Genomic DNA, 14,362 nt, shown 5'->3' with positions numbered 1-14,362 from the left:
TTATGAATACGTGCAAATTCTCAACAACTTTCACCAAGTTCTGCAGAGTTACCAATAATTTTTGAAACATGCTGAGACCCAAATTAGGATACTCAACATTGTGCTTTTGGCCAAGCAGCATTAACCTGAAGTTCTTCCATGGAGAAGGTTTCTACTGATTAAATTCTAATATTCCTCCCATGATAGTGGATCAATGCAGCACCACACTATCCATTAGAAGGTACAGAGGGAGATGGCTGATGTTTCTGCGAGTTAAAAGTAGATTATGAAGTTGCCCTTTTGAATTACACACTACATTACTGACTTGCAGTTTTCTCCTAATGTACTCTGTACATATGCTGAACACAGTACAGCTGAACATTTTTATTCATGATCTAGAAGAATATTTTGTTGGTTATGATAAAAATTCGATGTACACTACACATGTAATGTACAACATTATTTATGTCAGTCTCAGAAGTGTATGAAATATGGATAGAGGTAAAAGATAATAAAGGATCAATTACACTAATAGGTGTAGTCTACAGACCAACTGAAAGGGAGGTGGAGGAAGAAATATGCAGACAAATTAGGGAAATGAGTAAAAAACATAGAATAACCACCATGGGGGATTTCAACTACCCCGATATTAATTGGACAGAAGAGTTAGGTAAAGGGGATAAGTGAATGGAGTTCCTACAATGTGTATAGGACTCTTTTCTAACCCAATATGTAAAAAGCCCAATGAGGAAGGATTCGCTATTGGATCTGGTAATGGGGAATGAACCAGCGCAGATAAGAGAAGTAAACGTAGGGGAACATCTGGGCAATAGTGACCATAATATAATACGCTTTAAGATGATACTTGAGAAGGCCATAAGTATGACAAAAACCAGAGATTGAAGAAAAGCAGATTTTGAGGGGCTGAGAACAGAACTTGGGAAAATAAAATGAGCAACAATATTGGCAAATAACGATGTAGAACAGCAACGGGAAACATTTAAACAGAGTGTTCAACAGAGTGCAGGAACAAAATATTCCACTAAAAGGAAAGAACAAACTGAACACTAATGAGACTCCATGGATGAGTAAAGCCATAAGGGAACAATTGAGGGTAAGGAAAGAGGCATCCTCCCCCCTCTTCTCCCCCTCTCCCCCTCCTCCCTCCCCCCCCTTCCCCTCCCCCCCTCCCCTCCCCCCCCCGCCCCAGATTTGCAGAATGGGCATATAATTGGCAAATGAAATTCAACACAGATAAATGTGAGGTACAGGTAGACTACCCTTTATCCGAACTTCCGAAAACCGAAACCCTCTAAAAACCGAAGGTTTTTTTGGTCAGCGTAAGTCGTGCGCACGACATGACCAGAGTGGCGCACGACCCCCCGCGGTCCCCCCCGCCGACCCCGACCCCCGCGGACCCCCGCCGACCCCGACCCCCGCTGACCCCCCCGCCTTACGCTGAGCAGAGGGTCAGCGTAAGTCGTGCGCACGACCCCCCGCCGACCCCCCCCCCCCGCGGAACCACCTGACTCTCTTCCAAAGGCTCGAAAGCAACGAGAGCTCTGAGCCCGCGGCGGTGCCGGCCCCTGTTCCGACCGAGCACGACGACCTGTTGGTGGAAATGCGGAACTTCATTGCATTCCAGGCTAGCAGCGACGGACAAGCCACGACTGCGGACCCCCCCGCGGACCCCCGCCGACCCCCCCCGCCGACCCCCCCCGCGGACCCCCGCCGACCCCGATCCCCGCCGACTTACGCTGAGCAGAGGGTCAGCGTAAGTCGTGCGCACGACCCCCCGCTGACCCCCCCCCGCGGAACCACCTGACTCTCTTCCAAAGGCTCGAAAGCAACGAGAGCTCTGAGCCCGCGGCGGTGCCGGCCCCTGTTCCGACCGAGCACGACGACCTGTTGGTGGAAATGCGGAACTTCATTGCATTCCAGGCTAGCAGCGACGGACAAGCCACGACTGCGGACCCCCCCGCGGACCCCCGCCGACGCCGACCCCCGCCGACCCCCCCGCGGACCCTCGCCGACCCCGACCCCCGCCGACCCCCCCGCGGAGCCCCCCGCGGTCCCCCGCCGACCCCGACCCCCGCGCGGACCCCCGCCGACCCCCCCGCGGACCCCCGCCGACCCACCTTCCGAAATCCGAAATTTTCCGAAAACCGAAACACGGCTGGTCCTGAGGTTTTCGGATAAAGGATAGTCTACCTGTATTACATTTTGGTAGGAAGAATAGGGAGGTCACTTATTATTTGGAGGGTGCGAGTCTAGGTGGGGTAGAGGAACAAAGGGATCTCGGAGTACAAATACACAAATCACTAAAAGTTGCGACACAGGCTAGCAAGGCCATAAAAAAAGCAAACCAAGTACTAGGGTTTATTTTTAGAGGTATAGAATTTAAAAGTAGGGAAGTTATGCTCAACCTGTATCGAACCTTGGTTACACCACACTTAGAGTACTGTGTACAGTTCCGGTCGCCATATTATAAAAAGGATAGAGAGGCACTGGAGAGGATGCAGAGTAGATTTACAAGGATGATACCAGTAATGCGAGGGTATACATATCAGAAAAGGATGAACAGGCTGGGTCTCTTTTCTCTTGAAAAAAGGCTGAGGGGTGACCTAATAGAGGTCTTCAAAATCATGAAAGGTTTTGATAGAGTGGATAAAGAGAGAATGTTTCCACTTGCGGGGAAGAGCAAAACTAGAGGCCATCAATATAAATAGTCACCAAGAAATCCAATAGGGAATGCAGAAGAAACTTCTTTGCCCAAAGAGTGGTGAGAATTTGGAACTTGCTACCACAGTCAGTGGTTGAAGTGAAAAGTATAAATGCATTTAAGAGGAGGCTAGACAAGCATATGAGGGAAAAGGGAATAGAGGATTATGCTGATAGATTTAGATGAGGAAAGACATGAGGAGGCTCAGGTGGAGCATAAACGCCGGCATGGACTGGTTGGGCCGAATTGCCTGTTTCAGTGCCATATATCCTATATAATCCAATGAAATAAAAATGACACCTATACTTCTAAGAAAGTACAGTAGCGCACAGTCGGAGGTTCCAACCTTCGGATGAGATGTTAAACCAAGGTCCCGCCTGCCCTTTCAGATCCCATGGCACAATTTTGAAGAAGAGCAGAGGAGTTTCTCCAGTGTCTTGGCCAAAATGCATCCCTCAACCAACATCACTAAAACAGATTATCTGGTCATTATCACATTGCTGTTTGTGGGATCCTTGCTGTGTTCAAATTGGCTGCCGCATTTCCTACATTAGAACAGTGCCAAGAATTCAAAAGTATTTTTTGGCTGTAGAGCACTTTGGGACGTCCCTTTTTTCATGCTAATGCTGCTGGCTTCCGACATATGGGCCTTGCACAGCTGATGACAATGCCATCGTAAACATGCCACATTTCCCAAAGCTGGTTGCCGAGGAAACTAATATCTTACTGATCTTCCCGGCTGCTCCCAGGCCTTATTGATCCTGGCAAGTTTATCTTTGGTGGCGTTGCCAGCTGTGCAAGATCCAAGCAGAATCAGCATGGCACTAGCACATTATTAAAGTGGCTGATCTTTGAAGAGGCAACATCATAATTGCTGGGGATGGAAAACAGCCAGCATAGCCACATGCCATTTTCATCATGACAATGTCACATATAAGTAACGCGGGGGATGTTTTGCAATGCAATTTAGCCTGAATTACATCACATCACATTGGCTATCCAACACAGTAAAAAGGTTTGCCAATCACTCTTCAATAAAGACATTGCTTTTTAATAGCTATACCTATGGGAGAGATTATTATTTCCAATGTTCTGAAGAATGCAGAGACACAATTAAAGCAATAGTCATTAGGGAAAATCCAGTACAACATGAAAATGGACTTGAAACATTGTGAATGTCTGCACTGTTTTTAATGCAGAACTGATTAACCTAGCAGGTATGTCACAAGCCTCACCGAGTAATTCTATGGGAAAAATATCCTCATCATATCAGAATGCAGTGGTGCATTGCAAATCCAACCATCACATGTCGATCCATGTAAAATAATCCCCTCAATCAGCAACACTGTCACTAATAATTGCACGCAATTCCTGTCTTCATCTGAAAATGTCCTACCTACAGGTAGAAAAAGCAAACCTTGGAATATTGTCCTGTCTTTTTTCTGAACCAATTCTATGTTGGCCAATTTGTAACTTTACCAAAGTGCTGCCGTGGGAAGGTTTAAACTAGCTAACAAATCTAAAAACTTCAAGGGAGTTTGTTGATGCTTAATTTTTTTTTTAAGGAAATATATAATCATAGGACCCCAATAGCTGCTTCAGTATCTGTATTGTGTGGATTAATACATATGGTGCAAGGGTTCTTGTTCCTGGTTAACAGCTCTGCTGGAAAGTGTTGCATGTATGGATGTCAGACCACGGAAGGATAGGGCTCAATTGTGATTCTTCCATGTCTAAGCCCATACATGAAAAGTGAGCAGGAGTGAACTGCCAGCATTCATAGTGCAGTATCTCAACAAGACTAAGTCTACTCCAAGAAGGGAGAAGGGGGGGAAAATTGGAACAAAGGAACCCTAGTCAGATGTGCTTTTCATTCCAAGTTTTCCTGATTACTATATCTGTATTTTATATAAGATATAGTTATAAAAAATTAAGATGCATATAAAATGTATATATAAACAGGGTCCCGAGTAAGCAAAATTCAACAGGGTGGAAATTCGGTGCCCATTTTCGGGTGTGAGGGCGGCAATACGGCCGGAACGCGAGCCCAAACCTGGATGCCCGAGGCTGGCTCAAAATTGGTGCTCGGGCCTTATCTAAATAATGTAGGTGAGCTGCTAGAACCTGTCATGGCTCCACAGGCAGCCAACTAATTTCAGGCCGCCTGCCTCGCCGGCAGTGTCCTCAGATAAGTTGAGCCCTATCCTGCCCTGGTCTGACATTCATACACGCACATTTTCCAGCAGAGTTGATAACCAGGAGAGAGAACCCTGGCTGAGCAGGGAGGTTTTCCAAAAACATTTCTGTTAAAAACCTACCATTATTTGGCGGCCACTGCTTAGGCTGTAACAGCTGCTGATGAATCCTACCCCACTCATCCCAGCCCAATTTCAGTGAGGAGACCTAAAACAGGTGGTAAGCCCTGCATTTTCATGTGTAAGGGACTTAACGCTTGTTTTAGGCAACCGCCAGGGACGCTGAAAATTTGCCAGATCCAATTGGGGCGCAGGACATTGGTGCCCGAAAGTAAAGCTCCTTGCGCCCATTTTATGCTCATAGAACAGGCACAACAAGATGCAATTTCTACCCCAAATACTTCACTGCCGTCATTAGCAAGGATTTATGACTAAGGGAAAATGATTTTATATTAATTGGAGTGTAATATGTAAATGTAATGGTTTGAAACTGTATTTGCCTCATTGCTACATTACAAATATATGTCCAATAGGCAACAATAATGTGTACATCTTTATTAGTCAGACCATATGCTGAATCCCCTATTTAGTTTAAAGTTAGCAGTGCCTGTGGGGTTATGCGCAAGCTATGATTGAATAGGGTGAGTGCTGAACAGAAGGCTGTTTTGGAGAGATTGGCTGTTCATCACAGCCTATGTGAATGTAATTTTACCTGAAAGATGTTTAATTGAGTTGCTTGTTTTGGGAACCCAGCTCATAGTTCAAGACTAGCAGTGCAGCAGGATTAGCCAATGAGAACCACAACGCTAATCATTATATATAGAATGTTGATGGATGGCAGAGGATACACTTTGAAGGTGTGCACACACTGTTCCGCTTTAAAAAAAAAACTTGTTTCTTGAAAGATTGCTTGCACTTTGCCACAGTGAAGCGGACTACACAGTTAAGTGAATGAGTTTAAAACAATGGGTGGGTGCTAACTGAGATTAAGAGGTGACTACATTTCAAAGTTCATTTCAGTGCTCATCCTGACATTATTACAAAATATAAGGATGTGCATTTTACAGCCCTTTCCCCATATCCTTTTATAACCTTTCTTGTCAATTACTTATTTCAATTCCCTTTTAAATAATATTCCTTCCCCCTTGTTTGGGCACAGGGCAGGCAAAGGGCATCGGAAGTGCCCAGCTTGCCATGCCTTGAATTAGCCTGGCTCAGTCACTCTCCTGGCGTAAGTCAGTTCCCTGGTGCAGCCTTATGCTGGGAGTTGGTTTGGAGGCGTAATGAGGGGTGCACCTGTAGGCTGAGAGGCCTGCAGCTGTGGCTCTGGCTGCTGGCTACACGCTGTTTAGGTTGCCATTCTGCACTAGCAGCCAGAAGGTTTCAAGGCTTAAAGATCCACTGGGTACTTGGAAAGATAAATTAAAAAAATTACCTGAGGATCCTTGTTACCTCAAAAAATTCAATTAGATTAGTTTTGTCCTGTATTTTGGACTCTAGAGCCTCAAAATTCCGATGTTATTGTAGTATCACTGGAAGTTGGGCGGGGGAGGGTGGGACTTCTGCCTGCCATGACGTCCCAGCCCCCATCCCGCCCTAAACTGTACGGTCAGGTGATTAACAAATGGAGACGCATGCAGGCTGTACAAATCTGAGGGGTGGGGCTGGAAAACGCCGGCAAAGGCAAGAGCTGGGCCCCAAAAGAACCCTAAACAGCTGGCGAGGAAGGTAGGGGTAGCAGAAAACGGAACTGGGAGAGGCGGAGGCCTGGTGCAGCAGCAGGATATAATACCTGGTGCTGTGTAAAGGGGAAGCGGCAACACTGGAGAAGGCAGGCAACTTTGGTGAGAAAGATGGCAACCAGATTGAAGAAATGAGCAGCAAGCATCAGGGATTCTGGCCTAGCTGTCCTCTTTACAGAGATATGAAGCAGCAAGCATGGGCTGTTCGGGGTCAGGCGCCAGCGACCTGCCAAAAATCTGGCAAGCACTCTGTGGAGGGAAGTGGCTGTGGCAGCGAGTGCCTCCTTCCCCCAGGGCTCCTTTGCGGTGCTGGAAGTAGTTTACTAACCTCATCAGAGCAGCCAAGGTAAGTTACCTGCTGCCCCAATTCTTTGTTGCAGTGTCTTAATACATGTGGCACTCTTTCATTCATTATTCCCATGGTATTTTGGATTGTACGTTTAATGTCTGATCCCATCTCCATCCTGTTTAACCTGCTACCTACAAATGCACCTCCCTCACATTGTGCCTTACATGAGCAAGTGTCCCTAGCTCTTCATATTTGTCCTTTCTTGCTTACTGTCCCTCTTACAAGCTTGTTTATCAAACTTTTTTAACAGAAGACTTTGCTCAGTCTTCACTGCAACACTCATGACTTCTCCTCTCATAACTGCCGGGGTCTCATAACTGCTGGGGATCTCTGGCCATGGGTGGTGGTCAGTAAGTTGTACGGGGTATTCACAACTGTTACCTTTTTTACAAATATGCTCTCATTTGCTTACCCCACCCCCAAAAATATGAAAATCAATAAAAATAAAAATATTTTAGATGTCTTGCATTTACTGTCCATCTGCCGCACTTTGTTATAGATACAAAACAATGTTTAAAATGATAAAGAAAGGCAGTCATTACCCTAGGGCCTGACATTTGCAGCCACTGCTATCTCCTCATTGACCTCAGCAAATTAGAAATAGCTACAATTACCTGAATTTAATTATTTAGAGCAGTGGCCTTAAAGGCAAGGGCCTGATTAGCAGCTAAATATCAGAACCATGCTCTCGGTCCGAGACCACACACGAACAGCTCTACTGGACAGTTGCTAGTGTAGAAAAAGTACATGGAACATTCACTCCTCTTCTTTCAGAGAGCACACTATGCTCTAGTGAAAACGATGGCACTTTTGAGTGACCCCTTAGCAATCTTCTAAAGAATGTAATATCAATAATGTTAGAGATCTGTGGTTTGGGAAGAACGTTGCAGATACTACTTATGGCAAGCCTGCAGTCACAGAAAGAATTGAAAACATAAGCTCGCCAACTGTGCTATTTAAACGGCAAAAAAGTGAACCTGCTGACTGAAAGTGAAATCAACTGCTTGGGTTAACATTCATGAATCTTTATCCAAACTGAGCATATTCAATTTTCTTATTGCAACAAACAGCTAACCTATAAAAGAGCCACTACAAATGCAGAACACAAGCGCAGGAGAGCAAATTAGAATTGTACAAATTCACCTCAGAAAATGTTCCATTTACAGGCACAAAAAGGGTTCTGACATAGAAAATAATGGTTTGAAAACTAGTACGCAATTAATCCCATTAGCTTCAAATGCGATGTAATCCAACACAATCCCATCCTTGCAAAAACAAAGCTGTTCTGATGAAAGGTCATCGACCTGAAACATTAACCCTGTTTCTCTCCCCACAGATGCTGCCTGACCTGCTGAGTATTTCCAGCATTTTGTTTTTATTTCACAATCCCATCCTTGTCAAGTGGAAAAAAAGGGCACCAAAATCCATGAGATTGTGAAAAGATGCGGTGACCAAAAATCTGTGGTTCTTCCGATGCAGCTCTGGCATATCCAGGTCCTGGCCTTGTAAGGGGCAGAGATTCCAACCACCCAAAATAAGGCCATCGGTGTAAAATGGGGTAGGGCCAGAGGCAAGAAGTCCCAACTCCAGCAGTTCCCATGTCCTTGCCCTCTCAGTAGCCAGGTGGACCACTGGCAGCCAGTACGCAGGTGAAACCAGGTATAATGGCCTGCCAAATGATGGAAGTGGAGCTCCCCTGGGGGTCCAGGCCTGGGTCATTGCATGGACCCTGAAGAGGCAAATCTTTCACGCTCAAACATGAGGAAATGGTGTGTCTACCAACCCTCTTCCCCCCACCCCCTCCAAAATGTTGCTGTGGCATAAAAGGGTCACAGGTTTGACAGAAATGCTGCCTAATTTCCTTTACTGACTTCCCAAATAGTGCCATTATAATCAGGGTCCAGCAGCAGAAAATCCGGACCTTACTTTGCATGCTTAAACTTCTCAGCTCACTTTTCTTATTGGCCTAGAAATTCGGCTCTCCCCGGGTGAGTACGCACGGGGTACTCACCCGTAGGCCGAATGGAATTGCCGGTTTCCTGCATGCACCGCGCATGCGCGGGAAACCGACACTTCCGATCCTCTGAACGAAGGGGTTCAGAGGTCGAACGCGCGCGCAGAGGAGGCTGCGCGTGCGCTTTGAACTTAGGTTTTTTTTTACAGGTTTTCCCGGGAGGGTAAGCCTGCAGGATTTACACATTTAAAAAGCAGGCGTAAGGCCTGCTTTTTGCAAGGTAAGTGGTCAATTCATTAAAATTAAAACATTTTTTCCACAGGTTTATTATTTTTATAAATACTTTAAAGCAAGGTAAGTTTATTTTTAGCCCCGTTAGAAAATAAAATTATTTTTTTCAAAAATTTAAATTATTGTTTAAAATAGTTATTTAATGTAATTTATAGTTTATTTAAAAAGTGTGATTTAAAAAAAAAAATATTTGAAGTTTTACTGCTATTTTGGGCCCGTAGTATTTATAAGTTTTGACAGGTCTACCTGTCAATCTTATGAATGGGCTTTTCCCTCCCCCGATTGGCTGCCCATGGCTCACGTGATCCCAGGGGACGCATCGCACTAACTACGCCCCTGGGACACGCAAGCACAGCGCGCCGGCAGCTGGGCCAGGCCCCGGAGCGGAATTCCATGGGGCCCTACAGCTCAACTGCCGGCGCGCAAGGCAAGTGCAGGTCGGGGGCTTACACCCGCGGGAAGCCCCCAACCCGAATTTCTGGGCCATTATTTCACACAACCTGGAAAGAATTGAAAATGATTAAAGGACAGAATGGCACAAACAGAAGACCCACATTTCTGCATGAGCTACAGATAAGCGAGGGACTTTGCGGGGATGTGAAGGGCATACATACAGGTGAGTACTGGCTTTATGTGGCGAGTTATCCTTTATTTATTGAAAGCACTGGGCTATCAGTTCCTTTCTCTGGCTGTCATGTGCCTCTTCTTCTCCTTCCTGTGCACCCTCCTTACGCTGTGGGGATGGAGGTCCTTCCACCCTCTCATCATCATCAACACTTTCAGTTTCCAGAAGAAACAAGTCTTTCTTCATTGTGATATAATGCAGAATACAGCAAGCTACAATGATTCTTGAGACTCTTATTGGGCTGTATTGCAGGACTCCATCAGATTTATCCAGGCTCCTAAAACAGGACTTGAATTCCTGTGGTCTGCTCTATGACAATTCCTGTAGCAGCATTATCTTTATTGTACCTATTGTTCTTATTTTTCTGCGGAAGCCTTATTAGAGTCATCAGCCATGACTACAGCAGATAGTCCTGATTACCAGCAACCATCCTGAGTCACCAGGGCTGGGGTAGTGGATGGTCACACGAAAACATGTGGGAACTTTCTCGGCATCTGGCATTGATGTGTAGGATAAGGCAATTGGCATAGCATACTAACAAACATAAAAAGTGAAGGAGAATACAAGGGGAAATGGCTTCTTCCTACTGCCACCCTCCTATCTATATTCCAACACAATTGGTGCCAATTGGGCCACAGCACAATAGCGGTCAGTGAAAAGGATTTTATTTTGATTGCACTGTTTGTTGGTTAAGTTAATGAAATCGTCATAATAGCCATTTTTGTTTTGCAAGATTACAAAAGTACTATTTCGATTAGTTCTCCCCTTCCAAACATTTCGTTTAGAAAATGATGAGAACTGAACATATGCATAGAGCTCCGCCCTGTGTACTCTAGGGGTACGTTTTACAACTTAGTGTCCCCAGTGCAGAGCTTCTTGCAATAGGAGCACATACTGGGAATTAAGGGGCAGAGATCCAGTGTACCCGCTTCACAACCTGCGTGAAAATAGTGCATGCTGCGAATCAGGTTTGTAGACCGCTGCACCCAACTTCCAGATATGCGTTTCCATTGTACAAAGCTCTCCACCAGGTGCACTAAATTGTAAAGATTACTCCTATTTCTTTCTGAGAATTCTGACAATTATGGATGTACTTGAAAATATGCAGAGTGCCCTAGTTGTGTGGCACAAATTTGCTGCTGACTAGTTTGTTGACTGTTTTTCTCATACTAATGACAAGTCATTGAACAATGTGATGGAATACTCAAAGGGGGTTTATTCGCTGGCTGGACATTAAAGTCACAACACCTACAAACATATGAAAATGATGGACAGGAAAAGACCAGCTAGTCCATTGAGCCCCCTGTCTCATACCATCGTGGTGCAACTTAACCCCATCGCCCCCACCATCACCATTATAGAAACATAGAAGATAGGAGCAGGAGTAGGCCATTCAGCCCCTCGAGCCTGTTCCGCCATTTAATGAGATCATGGATGATCATCCAAATTCAGTACCCTGTCCCTGCTTTCTCCCCCTATCCCTTGATCCCTTTAGCCTTAAGAAATATATCTAACTCCTTCTTGAATGGCCCAGAAATTCGGATTTCCACGGGTGAGTACGCACAGGGTACTCACCCGTAGGCCCAATGGAAGTGCCGGTTTCCTGCATGCACTGCGCATGCGCGGGAAACCGGCACTTCTGTTTCCCTGAAAGAAGGGGTTCAGAGTTCGAATGCGTGCATGGGAGAGGCTGCGCGTGTGCATCGAACTTCGATTTTTTTTTCAGGTTTTCCCGGGAAGGTAAGTCTCCAGAAGTTAGACATGTAAAAAGCAGTCGCAAGGCCTGCTTTTCACAAGGTAAGTGGTGAATTAATTAAAATTAAAACATTTTTTCCACAGGTTTATTATTTTTAAATACTTTAAAGCAAGGTAAGTTTATTTTTAGCCCCGTTAGAAAATAAAATTATATTTTTCAAAAATTTAAATTATTGTTTAAAATAGTTATTTCATGTAATTTATAATTTAAAAAATGTGATTTAAAAAAATATTTATTTGAAGATTTAGTGCTGTTTTGGGGTCGTAGTATTTATAAGTCTTGACAACACTTCCTGTCAGACTTATGAATGGAGCATTCCCTGCTCCGATTGGCTCCCCATGGCCCACGTGATCCCAGGGGACGCATCGAACTAACTGCGCCCCTGGGATACGCAAGCACTGTGCGCCGGCAGCTGGACCAGGCCCCGGATCGGAATCCCACGGGGGCCCACAGCTCAACGGCTGGCGCGCAAGGTAAGTGCGGCTTGCACCCGCGGGAAGCCCCCGACCCGAATTTCTGGGCCAATATATTTAATGAATTGGCCTCAACTGCCTTGTGTGGTAGAGAATTCCACAGGTTCACCACTCTCTGGGTGAAGAAATTCCTCCTCACCTCAGTCCCAAATGGCTTACCCCTTATCCTTAGACTGTGACCCCTGGTTCTGGACTCCCCCGTCATCGGGAACATCCTTCCTGCATCTAGTCTGTCTAGTCCTGTTAGAATTTTATAAGTTTCAATGAGATCCCCTCTCATTCTTCTAAACTCTAGCGAATATAAGCCTAATCGACCCAATCTCTCCTCATACGTCATTCCTGCCATCCCAGGTATCAGTCTGGTGAATCTTTGCTGCACTCTCTCCATGGCAAGAACATCCTTCCTCAGATAAGGCGACCAAAACTGCACACAATACTCAAGGTGTGGTCTCACCAAGGCCCTGTACAACTGCAGCAAGACATCCTTGCTCCACGTAATCTCCTTTTGAACATTTGTAGCGAATCCGCACTCATTGCATGGGCCAGCAACTCGTTCCCAATGTTGACAACTCCTTGAAAAGAAAAACCTCCTGACATCTCACCGAGGTTTACGTAAATTATCTGCATGGCCTCTGGTCCCACCTAACCTATCTAACTCAAATAGCCTAGCCATATGGACCAAATGTAATCCTGGCATTATTTTAACAATCTCAATTAAATCTTCTCAAGTTCTGCACTTTTTAGTGTAAACCCCTTCCCGGCTCTCTAAGCCTATCGTGATAACTAACGTCCTTTAAACTAGGTATAAATCTAGTGCCTCTCCTCTGAACTTTTTCCAAGGCTTCTAGATCACCCACCATGTGACGGGGACCAAAACACCACACAGTAGTCTAGATGCGGCCTAATTAATGTCTCATATAAGATCAGAATTGTTTTTTTTTTACACTATTTCCTTTTGTTGTCGCTTTTCATCACTGGTTGTGAACCTTAATAGAGTCATGTACTTCAGAACTAGTTGATATTTCTAGATTTAGTAACAAATCTGGTTGAAAGAATGGAAGCAGGTTTGCAACAGAGTGATGGGATACCTTCAGTTACTGACATGAGCTGTGCCTTCAGGGGAGACGTCTGAAGCCTGTATTACATTAGGATTGGTTTGATTTCCAGATAGTAATGTGTTTTTATTTTGCTGATTATATTTTATTGGCTTTCTATTGAACACTAGAAAAATAAATGAGTATGAGAAGAAAACAACCTCTTCTTATTAACTTCAAGAATTGTAAGTCAATAACCTCTTCATCCAATCATCAGGAAGGAAAAAAATAATGAATGCACACACAAATAAATACAAACCTAAGATGGCCTGGATCCCAAGGGTCTCCTCAAATGTGACTAAATAACTGCAGGATCTAAAAGCCAGTCATTCACATTAATATTTTCTCTCTGAGGAACAGATTTTCTATTCATTTTAGAGCTTGTTTACTAAAACCTAATTTTCTTTCCTTTGTATTGAAATATAACAGGATAGAAACTGTAGACTATTCTACTGTATATTACTGACACTGTGTATAAAACTAGAGTAAGGTCACCTTGGATAGACTGTAATTTTTGTTCTCTCTCTTGAGTCTTATTTCAAGTGCTTGATAGCCTAAAGGCATGCCACAGGAAGCCCACTAGTTACATTGTGTCAGAATACATAGGATTTTATATATTCAGCTGGTTATCATGAATCTGTAGCTGTCACCACAATCTCAATTACCCCAATGCAGATGCGCAGATGCTGAGTAAAATGCTCTCTGCTTCCAAACCTTTGTAAGAATGGCAGCTGCAGTCTTATTTGTCACATAAATGTAACGTCGTTGTTTAGCTGAAGAGGAATTTTGCAGACTTTTCCTCCTTAATAATCTGGTGCAACAGGCATGCATTTAAGTAATTATTTATACTTTAGATGTTATGACTACAAAGAAATCTCTGTACTTAAACAATAATACGAACAGTAAGAATGTCTGTATGCAGTGCCATTAACATAGAAGAACATCCAATGTGCTTCACAGAGGCATAATCATAAAAGGGATGCCAGGCCCAAGAAGGGAATATTAGGAGTGGTCAAATAGGTAGATTTTAAGAAGGGTTTTAAAGGAGGAGAGTTGGAGGGGATTCCAAAGCATGGGCCCAGGTGGCTGAAGTCACAGGTGGGGGTTGCAGAAGGGGTCAGAGTCAAAGGAATGGAGGGTTGGAAGGGGGCTATAAATCTGCAGAAGGTTACAGAGATAGGG

The 14,362-nt window shown here is 44.5% G+C and overlaps 1 protein-coding gene across 8 annotated transcripts in view; it reads right to left on the bottom strand.

The window, feature by feature from the left end:
* The window catches only part of dmd (dystrophin), a 2,562,635-nt gene that overhangs the window by 297,636 nt on the left and 2,250,637 nt on the right, over positions 1 to 14,362 (bottom strand). The window lies entirely within an intron of this gene.

The sequence above is a fragment of the Somniosus microcephalus genome, chromosome 14 (genome assembly GCF_052327205.1).
Source record: "Somniosus microcephalus isolate GS21.2 chromosome 14, FLI_Smic_1.0, whole genome shotgun sequence".
Classification (NCBI taxonomy): domain Eukaryota; kingdom Metazoa; phylum Chordata; class Chondrichthyes; order Squaliformes; family Somniosidae; genus Somniosus; species Somniosus microcephalus.
This window is presented reverse-complemented; position numbering and strand designations above follow the sequence as displayed.